Genomic DNA, 14,684 nt, shown 5'->3' on the forward strand with positions numbered 1-14,684 from the left:
TAATGAAGACTTAGGGTTTATTTTGTAGGCTATGACAAAACCACTGAAAAATTTATAGCAAAGGAATGACATAATGAGATTTGCATTTTGGTAAGCTTATTCTGGCTGAAGTAAGATGAGAAACCAGCAAGGAGGTGGATAAAACATTTAAGTGTGAAATAATGATACGGAGAAGGAGGACGGATTTTAGATTTGCAGCATGAATGTGACTTGGTAAACAAATAAGATTGGTGGTTGAAGAAACTGGATGTGCTGGTGATAACTCCTAGATTTCTGGTGTGGAAAACTGGTTAGCTGTATGCCTACTATCAGTATAGGAATAAAAAAAGAGAAGCAGATTTTGAGGGAAGTAAAATGAATATAATTGTGAACAAGGATTTGGGAAGTTGTAAAACATTCAGTTTGTGTTAACTAGAATGCTTCTGTATTGAGGGATCTGGAGCTAAAGAGAAGGATCTCATGTTAGTTTACTAGTGCTGCCATAACAAAATACCACAGACTGGATGGTTTAGACAACAGCAATTGATTTCTCAAAAATCTGAAGATGAGAATCCAAAATCAAGGAGTTGGCAAGTTTGGTTTCTTCAGAGGCTCTCTCCTTGGATTGCAGATGGCTGCCTTCTCACTGTATCCTCACATCGTCTTTCCTCTGTGCGCGCACGCGCGCGCGCGCGCACACACACACACACACACACACACACACATCCCTGTTGTCTCTCTATGTGTTCAGATTTCAAGTAGTTTTAAACTTCTCTCTCTTTTAATATGAGACACTTCACAGATTTGCATGTCTTTTTTTTTTTTTTTTTTTTTTTGAGACGGAGTTTCGCTCTTGTTACCCAGGCTGGAGTGCAATGGCGCAATCTCGGCTCTCCGCAACCTCCGCCTCCTGGGTTCAAGCAATTCTCCTGCCTCAGCCTCCTGAGTAGCTGGGATTACAGGCATGCGCCACCATGCCCAGCTAATTTTTTGTAGTTTTAGTAGAGACGGGGTTTCACCGTGTTGACCAGGATGGTCTCGATCTCTTGACCTCGTGATCCACCCGCCTCGGCCTCCCAAAGTGCTGGGATTACAGGCGTGAGCCACCGCGCCCGGCAGATTTGCATGTCTTCCTTGCACAGGGGCTGTGCTAATCTTTTATGTATCCTTCCTATTTTAGCATATGTGCTGCCAAAGAGGGCACACGTTTCCTTTTTGTGTAAGGACACCAGTCAAATGGGATGAGGCTTCTCCTTCGTGGTCTCATTTTAACTTATTAATCACCTCTTTAAAGTCCCTATCTCCAAATACAGTCATATTTTAAAATACTGGAGGTTAGGGTTTCAACATATGAATTTTTAGGGAGACACAAGTCAGCCTATCACAGATCTGATCTGCTAATAGATCTGGCTCATTGACTGTAGTTTGTAATTTAAAAGCATAACAGCAATGGATGGTATACCCAAAGCGAATGTGAAAACTAGGGGGAATTTTGACTGAGAAGAAACCAATGAAATATTATTGTAGATGCAGAGAAAGGAGTCAACAGAGCTATCTACTTCAGAGGGGCCAGAGCAGCAGGTTACTTAGGAGAGAATTGTGTTATAAAAGCCAACAGAGACGTTTTAACAGGTAGGAGGGGTCAGTAGCTTTCATTACTCTGAAAATATCACCAACATGTCTGAAATGTATCCATTGGATACAACATCAAAGAGTATATTGACAATTGTGAGAGTGGTTTTTGGAATAGAATTTAGAGTTTGAGTGAATGAATTGTAGGAAGTGAAAAATTTTCCTTTATATGAGAATGAACTTTTCCTTTATGATTTTTTTCTATGTCACGAAGAAAAGGAATGAGTAACGGGACTCAAAGATTTTCTAAAATGAGCATATGTCTACATTATAGTGAAAGGGTCACTGAACAGAGGTAGGTTTAACATACTGTAGAACTAGGAGATAATCCATTAAGGAAGGTCCTGAGGAAGTAGAAGGAGATGAAAATAAAAGAACAGATGAGGATAAGCTTTGAAGAAAATAAAGACTGCTCTTTGAAGATAGGAAGATCATGAGAGGCTTAGGCGAAGATAAATTTCCTAAAAAGGGGTGAGAATAAGCTGAGGAGGTTTTAGCAAGTATGTTTTGAGGAATGAGAAAGAATCAACTAAATCATGAGATATTGCTGTGTGATTGTTTCTTCTACCCACTTTCAGTGGAACTGAGTAAAGAAGGCATTTGTAGAATGATGCGGGTTTAAGGGTTATAATTGGGGAAATAGATCAAGGGGCAGAAAAAACTGGCAAAGCAGTGGTTGAAAGGGTGCTGCATTAGATATAAGCTGTGTAGAAGTAAAATGAAGCTTTGACAGAAATGAAAATTTTGTAGTAAACTTTGAGTCAGGGCACTGGAGGAAGTAATGAGTCAGGGCACAGGAGGGGACTGAGATAACTGGAGGGAAAGATGGTTTTGATCAGAAATTGATATGTGGAATTTAAGAAAAGGCTATATTTTCAAGTGATAATAAGTCCCAAGTTGAGGTGATATCAGCAAATGTCTACAGAGAAGTTGAATAAATGGTCATTGGAATAAAAGATGACAACTAGCTTTAAGTGGTGAATGGGTCACAGATGTGGATGTTAAAATGCTGTGGAATGTTGGTAAGATCTGGTATAGAGAGGAGTCTCCTACGTATGAGAGCGGTGAGAAGAGGAGGCTGGAGACCATCCATGATTGAATAGCCTGGTTGCCTAGGAAGTGAGTTGGTTGCTGTTGTATGGTGAATTGCCATGCTTATTTAATGTGACAAATATTTATTGAGTGGCTCCTGTATCCAGATCTCAGGTAGATCATCTATGGCAAGGGTCTGCAATTCCTGGGCCATAGATTGGTATCAGTCTGTGGCCTGTTAGGAACCAGGCTACATAGCAGGAGGTGAGCAGCAGGCCTATGAGCATTAGTGCCTGAGCGCCACCTCCTGTCAAATCAGATTATCCAATCAGCAGCAGCATTAGATTCTCACAGGATGGCAAACCCTATTGTGAACTGCACATGCGAGGGATCTAGGTTGTACGCTCCTAATAAAAATCTAACTAGTGGAAAAGTTGTCTTCCACGAAGCTGGGCCCTGGTGACAAAAAGGTTGAGGACCACTGATCTATGGCTTTTGTGGAGAATTTTATGGCTAGCATACTTGGTAAGCAAATTCAAAAGAACACTAATCTTATCTCATTAAAAATGAATAGATTTACATACACAAACATAGAAGAAAGTTGGAAAGGGAACATTTACATAGTTGGAAGACAGCTATTAAATGTAAACAAGGGGGAGAGATCCAAGATGGCTGATGATTAGCAGCTCGGGCACGTACCTCCCAGTGAAAGCGCAAAGAACGAGAGGACGCCACACTTTCAGATGAATATTAGTTGCTCACGGACCAGGAGATTCCCAGTGGAGGAGCTCCACGGGTCGCCAGGGCGACTCTTGTGGCCGGCGTGGCGGTTTTGCTGGTGCCTTAGCACGCCAGTTCTTGGTGCAGAGTCCGGAGATTCCCGGGCAGAAAAGCACCATCAATCTTAACACCGCTGTTTCGGCCGGCTCAGTGGATTGCTCAGATTTCGGCACAGGGAATCAACAAGTTGGACGTCAGAGACCCAGTTAGAAAGTCGGTAATTATAAAGACGACAGACGGACAAATATATAATGAAGGGAAGAAACCAGCGTAAAAAGGTAGAGAATACTCAAAATCAGAATGCCTCTCCCTCTACAGGGGATTGCAATTCCTCATCAGTAACGGAACAAGGCTTAATAGATTACACGTGTGTTCCAATAACAGAAGCAGGTTTCAAAACGTGGGTGATAAGAAACTTCTGTGAATTAAAAGAACTTGTTCTAACCTAATACAAAGAAACTAAGAACCTTGAAAAAAGGTTTGACGAAATGTTAACGAGAATGGACAATTTAGAGGAGAATATAAGTGAATTGATGGAGCTGAAAAACACAACACGAGAACTTCGCGAAGCATGCACAAGTTTAAACAGTCGAATTGATCAAGCAGAAGAAAGGCTATCAGAAGTTGAGGACCAGCTCAGTGAAATGAAAGGAGAAGACAAGAATGCAGAAAAAAGGATGAAAAGAAATGAGCAAAGTCTCCAGGAAATATGGGACTATGTGAAAAGACCTAATTTACGTTTGATAGGTGTACCTGAATGTGATGAAGAGAATGAATCCAAGTTGAAAAATACTCTTCAGGATATCATTCAGGAAAATTTTCCCAACCTGGCAAGGCAGGGTAATATTCAACTCCAGGTAATACAGAGAACACCACAAAGATATTCTTCAAGAAGACCAACCCCAAGGCACATAATCGCCAGATTTATTAGGGTTGAAATGAAGGAGAAAATACTAAGGGCAGCCAGAGAGAAAGGTCAGGTTACCCATAAAGGGAAACCTGTCAGACTTACAGCAGATCTCTCAGCAGAAACCCTACAAGCCAGAAAAGAGTGGGGACCAATATTTAACATCCTTAAAGAAAAGAACTTTCAACCCAGAATTTCCTATCCAGCCAAACTAAACTTTATGAGCGAAGGAAAAATTAAATCTTTTGCGAACAAACAAGTACTTAGAGAGTTCACCACCACCAGGCCTGCTTTACAAGAGCTTCTGAAAGAAGCACTATACATATAAAGGAACAACCAATATCAGCCTTTCCAAAAATATATCAAAAAGCAAAGAACTTTAACACAATAAAAAATTTACATCAACTAATGGGCAAAACAGCCAGCTAGCATCAAACGCCGGTATTAAACTTATATATATATTTTAATTGGATAAAAAGCCAAAACCCGTCGGTATGCTGCATCCGGGCCCATCTTACATGCAACAATACACAAAGACTCAGAGAGAAGGAGGAAGATTTACCAATCAAACAGAGAGTAAAAATAAACTAATAAACAAAAAGCAGGAGATGCAATTCTCGCCTCTGATAAAGTAGACTTTAAAGCAACAAACATCAAAAGAGGCGAGGAATGACATTACATAATGGCAAAAGGATCAATGCAACAAGAAGAGCTAACGATTCTATAGATCAACGAGATAGAAAATTAACAAGGACATTCAGAACTTGAACTCAGACCCGGAACAAGTAAACTTAATAAACATTTATAGAACTCTCCACTTCAAATACACAAAACATACATTACCACCTCACACCTATTCCAAAGGTGACTATATAATTGGAAGTAAATCACTCCTCAGTAATCGCATAGCATTTTATAGGTTTAAATTAAATATTGGTTGGCTGTTTGTTTGTTATCTTCTTCCCTTATTCCTTCCTGACTACATCATTAAGTATAATTATCAGTATAAAAGAGGTTTTCAATACCCATTACTAAATTGAGCCTGGGCAAGAAAGCAATACTCCCATTCTCTCTCCCTCTTTCTTTTCCTTCTCCCTCCTCCCCATTCTCTCTCTCTCTTTCTCTTCCTTTTTCCTCCTTCCTATTCTCTCTCTCTCTTTCTCTTTAAAAAAAAAAAAAAAAAAAAAGAAGAAGAAGAAGAGTCTAGTTCCCCTCCACATGAATATGGGGCATCTTCCTTGACACTTGAATGCAGCAGAAGTGATGTGCTTGGGCTTCTGAGCTGTCAAAAGAGGACTTGCTGCTTCTTCCTTGGACTCTTAGAACTCTTGCTCTTGGGACACTTCCCCTAGGAAGCCCATAAGAAAAAAAAAAAAAAGAAGAAGACAGCTTTGTGTAGGAGCAGTGGGGTAGTGATTGGGAAGAAGTATAAGGGTAACTTCGGAGATGTGGATAACGTTCAGTTCTTGGCCTATGGTGGTTACTCGGGTGTGTTTTCATATGCTAATAGTTTCTCAAACTTTATACTTAATGTTTCTGAAAATGTTATACTGCAATTTAAACTTCAGTGAGATAAATATGAATAAATGTGTCCTAAAATTTTCTAAAATGTTAGGAAAATAGATTCAATTAAGAACAGACTCACTACTTTTTGGGTAGTACTGTTTTTTTCTCTAAGGTATCTCCAAGTGATCACAAAGAATATTTGATTTTTTAAATTAGAAGTTATGCACTTGGGATTGCTCCATATTATCACTTATTTTACTATTTCAATTCATGCAGTAGGCCATTGACCCTCATATAAATTAATAAGTAGGTTAACTTATTACGTACAGTGTTAGTAATGTATTGCTATATTCTGTAGCAAATAAAAGGACATATCAATTATTTTGTTTTATTTTGTTAGGATACATTTTAGACATTTAAAAAAAAATCTTTATATACTTGAGATAGCTCTTTTTTTAAATAGAGACAGGGAGACAGGAAAAAAAAAATAAAAAATAAATGTAAACAAATACATAATTCTAGTTTAGATCAAGGACTAGCAATCTTTCCAGAGGCAGTAACACCAATGTTGTATATTCATCCCTTTTTGAAAGTCAGATCCCAGGAAGCTGGAGGGAGGTAGGGCGTGGTTTCACAGTGAATTTCTGATTTCACTCAGAGTGATAAATCAGACTCTTGGGAGGCTGGTGGTGGCTTGGACAGCAGCAGAGATGGGGGTCTAGTTAGCAACAAACCCATGGGCTTATAATAGGCTGAAATTCACCCTTCTCCATCTTTGGGAGGTTTCCAGTATCTTATTTAACACTCTCTGAGGAATGATAATTGAAAATAAAAAAAAAATAACTATCAACTAGCAGAAAATACACATGGTAAGGATTAGCACATATTTCACATGTTTTTATTTGGCTATCAGATTGACCTAGAAAATGAAGTCCGGGAAATTCTATATGATTCTGAAAAATGATACACTGGTCTGGATGGAAGAATAAGTTGAAAAAATGTGTAAACCCAAATGCAGTATTACCAACGACTTTTTATTTTATTACCTTTTAGGGTTTTTGGTGTACAGGTGGTTTTTTTTGTTACATGGAAAAGTTCTTTACTGGTGATTTGTGAGATTTTAGTGGACCCCTTATCCCCGAGTAGTATACACTGTTCTGAATATGTAATCTTTTATACCTCAACCCCTCTGAGTTCAAGAAGACTATGGTCCTGCAGAAAACTTTATATGTAATTAACATATCTTTATCTTTATAAGCAGTAGACTCGTGTTTTGAAACAGATTCCATTAGGAGTGAATGTGTACCCTCCCTCTAGCCTTTATTATTACTGTTCTTGCTATTACATGTGTTAGTGTATGTGAATTTAATGTTTAAAAATGTATCAGATTGGTTGCTATGGAAAAAAGTATGACTCATAAGAGCCTGAGCACAGGTTAAGATCTGAAACTTTTCTCCCAGCCTCTTATCACTGGCACAGACTTCACAATTCACGGAAGCCACCAGTGAGATGACATTGCCTCAGGCAGTTACTATTTTTATATTCTATAACTTGAGAAGCTCAGGGTCTGGGAAATCATTAGACTTTTTTTGTCCTTTTAAAGTTGGAGACAGCAATTGTAGACAGCTTTCTAGTGGGTTATCTTTTTGTGTCTCCTTACCTGTGGAGAAGCCTGCTAGCTGGGATATGTAGTTAAATAGCTTTGTTATTTTTTTATTAATATCCAGGGCACCAAGTCAAAAAATGGTAGAAACAATATTTCATCATTCATTATTTTTTCTTCTGAGTCTACCAATTTATCAAAATTTCATTGTTTATAATAGTCTAGCCAGTTAAAAAATTCACAGGGTTACTTCAAAAGCCAAAAAAGTTTAAGCTCTATACTCCTGTTTGCGTGATAATTTGGGTGAACTTGGAGAAGGACATGAAAGCAAAATCAAGATATTTATTTGTTCTCTGTACAGAATTTTACTCTTGAACAATTCATTACTGCTTGGACTTCAGTTTTCAACGTGAGATAATTAGGCTAGACTGTTATCATTTTTTTTCCTCTCAGAAAAAAGTAAGCTGAGCAACTCTGTTTATTAAGTCCTATTTACTTGATTCTACTAAGATTCATTTTGAATGTCTTAACATTTTACAATTATTATGCCTTCCCTAAAAGGAAGGAGCTTTACCAATCCATTTATACACTGAAAGTATAAAGAATAGACTGTTAAAGTTCTTCCTTGAGAAGAGCTGTTTAGAAAGAGGATCACCTGTAAAACATTGTTTAAAGGAAAAGATCAAATTTTGCAACTGGTCCTAGATAACAAAGAAAAATGCCAGTGTAGTGAAAGATAAAAATGAAATGATTTGGTAGCTCTATCATCATAAATATCAACGAGCACTGTAATTTTAATGTTGCTGAAATTGGCACTAGGGCATTATTGATTTTCTGTACCATCTAATGGTTTCCTGCAAATATCTTTTATAAAAGTGCCTTATATTTCATCTTAATAATCTTTTCTCGAGTCATATACTATCAAATCCTACAGAGTACTATTCATTCAGCAGTAAGTTAAAGTCATTAAACATATTTCTATTAAAATTTTATTAGACCTGAACTAATATCCTGAAACTGATGCAATGTAATTTTACTATTCAACCAACCACCTTGATATTATATGTTAAGAAACATTTTGAAAAGTCAAAAAAAAATTTAAAGGACAATTAGGATGTATTAGAATTTTGTTTTCTGGCATTTTTAATGCAGGAATAATTATTTCAAAGGCCTGTTGTTATAAAGACTTTCCTTTCTCAGAGAACCCTTTCACTCGTTTTTCCTTTGATGCTTTCATTTGGGCAAAAGAGATATTCTCAGCTCACGACTTATGTGAAATGTGTTTTAATTTTGTTCCATTTCCAGCTAATTTACATCTTGACACAGAAGAATTACTGCATCACACAGTGTTAGAAAGATAGGAGATAGAATATAATTACTGAACTTTATGTTACCATCGACGTGTGAAATTTTTCAAGGAAGAAAATCCATTCATTTTGATAATATAGGCACACTGGTTAAATGCACAACCTTGCCCCATTTAAAAATTTTTTTCCGAACACATTTTTTTTTCCTCTAGTAAGCCATTAATTGAGAGTGCTTCTGTGAATTTTGGTTTTATTTTGGAGTTATGAGATGCATACATTTTAATGTGTGCATGATTCCTCTGAGTTACTCAGGTATAATAACAAACTTAATGAGATATTTAAATGTATTCTTTTTTCTGGTTTCTGGTTGAGGCTGTCAGAATACAATGAGTTTACTTTGGTATTACATGTTGTCTTTACCTTCTCACACCTGAGAAGAATATTTTGTTTCTTGTGAGGGAAAAAAGCTGAGATCAAAGTAGAGTAACATGTCTGTCACAGTTGTCTCTTTGTTCTCTTTTTATTTTTACTCTCCTTCTGAAGCTAAATAAAGAGACAAGTTTCGGCATATTCTTGTCTACTGAGTAGAGAAAGAAATTAGATTACTATGAGAAGGTTAGACATACTTGGATGAAGAACTCTAATGCCTCTTACATAAAAAGAAAACCATGAAAATATGTCTCTTGCTTGCCAGTATTTCTTAATACCACTCTTAGAAATGGAATATGGGACTGGGGTCTCATTAATCTCACTCAAGATGGTGTTTCCTACATTCTTATGACACACCTGCATTGATCCGATTCAGTCAGACGCCACTCAGATTTTATATACACACAGTATGGGGTTCATATTTTTTTTAATTACTGTAATTATGGGAGATGAAGATAAGATAAGGACAACATGATACCCCAAGCCTTGATTCACTGATGGCTGCAAGGATTTTGAGATCACTTTGAAGCTGTATGTAGAAGACTTTGTAAGTATGTGCATGGCTTTCTGGGGAGGTACACAGTTTTTATTAGAATCTTAAATGTCTCCCAAAATTAAGAATCTTGGTAAATGGACCACATCACTCTAACTGGCAGCCATTCTATGTTTTCCTTATCACATTTAAAATAAGAAATAAAATCTTTTGCTATAGTAAGAATCTTATGCCACCACGGGAAAAAGAGGCTAGACTTCAAATAAATCTGCTACTCTCCATTCAAGAAGTGATTGTTGATTGAAGTTCAGTTTGCAATGTACTTTCTCCTTATGAAGTCTTTTACATGACTTAGAGTCTTTTTTCTGTTTATCTCCTTCTGTCTTTCCCTCTCTTCTTACCCTTTCTGCAATTGTTCTTTGATTCTGTGTAGATAAAGAATAAATTTGAGAATTGAGGTCTATTGAATAAATTTGTTTCTAAAATTTCTTTACTTTTAATGCCCTAACTATAGAGGTTTGTGTTTTATTTTTATTTTTGTTGGTTTGTTTTCCCTTACATTCTTAGAGAACATGTAAGGGTGGCAAGTAAAAAGAGGCAAACTGAACATTATTCTTTGATGGAGTTTGTGATTTCAGTGGAGGGGCCTAGTGGTTAGAAGTCAGACTAACTGTGCTAATTTAGCCTAGCAAACTTAGGGTTGAGTCCAGAGGGCAGGCATGAGGGATGCTCTCACAAAAGCTTATGCGTGTCTCACAGTGTGGCCAAGGAACAAAGAAATCGCAACATTCTCATTTGTACCTATTCTGAGTTCTCACTGAGTAAAGAGAGGGTAAAAAAAGCCTGATCTGCGTTCTCAAGGACTGCCTAAACTATCGTTTACATTCTGTGGCTCTATTTTATCAAAATTATATTATTTTCCTACTAGATTATTGATTCTTTAAGTAAAACGATGGCACATTTTACCTTATCTTTAGAAAGAAACTGGGTCACTGACACATAGGATTTCAAAACCAGCCAATTACTTTGCTCTTTCCTGTGTGGTGAGGATTTGGTATTTCTCCTTGCTGATTGCGGTCTTTCTCTTTATTCTTGCTTTTCAATAGGATAGATCACGATGTTCTTTAGATCTCAAATGTCTCCCCTTCTTCTCCCTGCCCAAAAGGGGATACTTTGTATCATGGCTAACAGTTTACCAGATTGATCCATGATGTAAAATATTTTATGATATAATGCTGGATGGGCATGATATACTCACATGTAAATACTTGCCAAATCTACTTGATCTTTTAAAATAAAGTCCTTTACATTTTTTGAAATACTTACATACAAGAATAGTTTTCTTAATAATTCTGCCCTCCCCTCCAGTAGTATTTTCTGATTGATTTGAAATTTTGTTTGTCTAATCAAAAAGTTAATATTTAATACATTGCTATTTGCAAAACAGTGAACCATATTTGAAACATTATCTTTAATTACTAATGGAGCATCTGCAGATTGATACCTGTTTGGGTATGCATGTTTATGAGTTACTTCTCTATTTGTTACTTGAATAATTGTGCTTGTAGTAAACAGATACAACCACAGAAAGATCCAATCTACTTTGATCATTGCAAGATTATTTGAGGAAAAAGAGATGGGCTGTGTGAGTCAATTATCGTAAACAGAATGTAAAGTAAATGACTTTAACAATTTCTTTTAGATTAGTAAAAGCAGCACAGAAAGACTCCTAATTCCCCTTCTTCCTCTTTAACTAATTTTATGTTGGTTTTATTGCTACTAGTCCACAGGCATACACAACATCCTGTCTTCATACCCTGAAGGAATGAAAGCTGTTGACATTACTTGGAAGAAAATAAAGGACTTGAATCTGTTTTTGTGCTATACAGGTATTCAACTCAGTAAAATAAAACTAGTTAATGAGGAATTAATTTAAGATACTGAAAAGTATATTGATATATCAAGTAAATTTGTACATGTACAATAAATTAAGCTTAGCCGTTAGCAGTGTAATACATTCAAAATAACAAGATACAATTTTGGATCGGTTTGGTGAAGATTTACCTAGGGCAAAGGTAAATATGTCACATTCAACTTAAATATCTGGTATATTTTAAAATGTAGACATATAAAAAGACATAAATAATGGGCAACTCAATCACCCAACTCTTAAACAAAATCAGATCATTTCAGCAATTATTCAATGGTTTTATTATGATGATACACAGCAGTTATTTACTTCCACTTCAACATCCCTTAAATATCTACTTGTTTGCACTATAACATGAGCAGCAAAAAGTCACTAAGTTTGTAAACTAGAGTGCCACTGCCATCCACAAAACTCAACATTATCAGCATTTTGGGTCCCTAGGTTTTAAAATCTGGTTAAGTAAACCACAACATCATGGATCTTATAAAATGAAAAGCAATAAGCCAGGACAAATTATGATTAAATATAATATTTTGTATCTTGAAGATAGTTGTATATTTTATTTTTCTCTGGATTAGATCTGGGACTCTAAGATGTTAGCTTGATAAATATTTTTCTACTATGTGGTTTAAGCATTATAGTGACGTTTACCTACCTCCACACATCTCACCTACAGATTTTTCTGCTTAGAATAATTACTGAATCACTAATGTGACAGCCAAGGCATCTGGAAAGTCGTAGATGAAACATGGAATCAAAGCTTTAGGGACTGGAAGAAAATCAAGGGTTTGTAAATTCTATTTTCTCACCAACATAATTGTTCTTGACACATGTCCTTATAATATTACTTGTGCTTGATAACCTAGAACATGAAACTATCTCAAAATATTGGTACCTCTATCTGTGGCCTCTGCTAGTTAGATAATTATTATATTTTAAATGCTGATGCTAAATATGTATTCCTTGTTGTTTATATCTTTCTTTCTGCCATTCTTTTTTCCTACCTTTCTTCTTTTCCCCCTTCCTCCCTTCATTTTTTCTTTACTATCAAATAAGTTAGTGTATGAATTCTACCATGAGTATAGCAGTGTAATACATTCAAAATAGCAAGATAGAATATTGGATGAGTTTGGTGAAGATTTAAGGCACATGTATAATTTTATGCATACTAATAACTATATTCAAAGCTGCTGATGGTTGGTTTATAAAGTAGTTTGGCCAAAGCAGAAAAATAAATAAGCAATGTGCCAAAATAAGCAAAAGTAGTTGTTTCTAAAGCCAAAGACATTCATGACGATAAGAAGGCTGAAAAACCAACCAACAAAACTAAAACACAGAAACAGTAGAAAATGCCTAAGATTAACCACCCAGGCATCAAAGTGTGTGTGTGTGTGTGTGTGTGTGTGTGTGCGCGCGCGCGCGTGCGCATGTGGGTGAGGGCATAAACATAAACATACGTGTGTATGCCTTCGTGAAAGTATCAGTTTGGGAAAAGAGATTTAATATTGAAAGGAAGGCCACCACACTAGGCCATTAAAGGTCATGGAGAAATTAACTGACATGCTTAGACTTCTGTTCTCCTATGCATATACCCTGGAACTGTAATTGAATCACTGCCTACAAGTACTGTAATGTGCCTAGAATATTAATTGTGGCATATGATAATGGTGAGGAAACTAATTGATGTTTCTTGAAAGGTAGGAAAGAAGCTGCTCCTGTAAATATTGTAGTGTGTGTTTTCTTTACAACCTCTCTTGCAGACAAAACCTCCCTTGTAGACACAATAACTTGGAACTGTATTCATGACATAGTATCAAGTAAGAAACACTTGTCATATTACAGAAAAGTAATCATGTAATCATATGTATGTAAGCACATTTTTGTGAGCATAGAGTAAAGTGGGAACTATAAATATAGATAGGTTGGTATTGGTTATCTCAGGGAGATGAAGCAAGAGTAGAATGGTGGAGGTAAATTATTATTATTTTTCCTTATATCTTGTACTTTTATTGTTATACCTAGCCTATAATTAAATAATTCAGTAAATTTAAAAAGTGAGAGTTAAAAAATTGAAGTTTTTAAGGTTCCATTTATCATAGTTTGGCAAAACCATCATAATATTGGAAGACTGTCATGAGTTGTCATCTTTTTAGTTATCTTATTATTTTAAAAAAACTAAAGCAGGTGGGTGGCATAAATGTCACTTTATGAAAAAAATCCCTGCATTTTTGTTAATTTGGTCTTTTTATTGCTGATTGCTCAACTCCTCATAAACCAATCTCATCTGTAACCTCTTTTTTGTTGTTGCTGTTAATCTAATCAGTTGAGTGAATTCTGGCAGTAAGATATGTAATAAGATGAGTACTAAGAAAATGCCTCAAGAACGTGTAAGAGGAAGAAATTAAATTATGTTCAACCTACCATGTACCACTACATGGCACAAATTTACCCTTCCAGATCATACTATATATAGATGTTTGCCTAGAAGGGCCTGTTGTGTTGCAATTGAGGTCAGGCCCAGAGAATTTGGAGACCTGTGCAGAAGAGCTGAGGATCAATAAATAGTTCTTGCTATATTCCTGCTTAGTGACCCTTACAAACTTCTGTTGAAATGTTTTCCTAGCTTGAAAGCATTCAGATGAATCGACCAGTGTGCTCGCAGTCATTTAGTGAGTTAAAAAGCTCTGGGATCTATTGAAGAAAATGAGTCGGTAACAGAAATCAGGATCAGGTAAATCTTTTCCTTTGGTGCTTTTGTTTTGGTAATTGATTTGGTGCCTAAGCCACATTTTATGAATGTGGTTGAGTTATGTGAAGTAATAAAGGCAAAGAAAATTTGAAGAATAATTTCATTTTTATTTGGGAACCAAAAATAAAGAAATAAAGAATATTCTATTTAAAATGTTACTTAAGTGTGCTTCGCCTCACACATCACAAATAATACATACATTTTATTTTCTTTGTAAAGCATGGCTATTGCAGAGACACACAATAGAGAGAGTCATTGTGTAGAATTGTGTCACAAAACATTGAATGTAATCTTATTATTGAAGCCTTGTTCATTTGAGAGAAATGCTGGGATATAG

General features: G+C 36.1%; 1 protein-coding gene and 1 pseudogene across 1 annotated transcript in view; both read right to left on the bottom strand.

Moving 5' to 3' along the window:
- KCND2 (potassium voltage-gated channel subfamily D member 2) overlaps positions 1-14,684 on the bottom strand; it is a 501,311-nt gene that overhangs the window by 78,570 nt on the left and 408,057 nt on the right. The window lies entirely within an intron of this gene.
- On the bottom strand, positions 1,096-1,183 carry LOC135274310 (U6 spliceosomal RNA; annotated as a pseudogene).

Source organism: Aotus nancymaae, unplaced genomic scaffold (assembly GCF_030222135.1).
Source record: "Aotus nancymaae isolate 86718 unplaced genomic scaffold, 86718_ANA_hifiasm-v0.15.2.pri h1tg000002l, whole genome shotgun sequence".
Lineage (NCBI taxonomy): Eukaryota > Metazoa > Chordata > Mammalia > Primates > Aotidae > Aotus > Aotus nancymaae.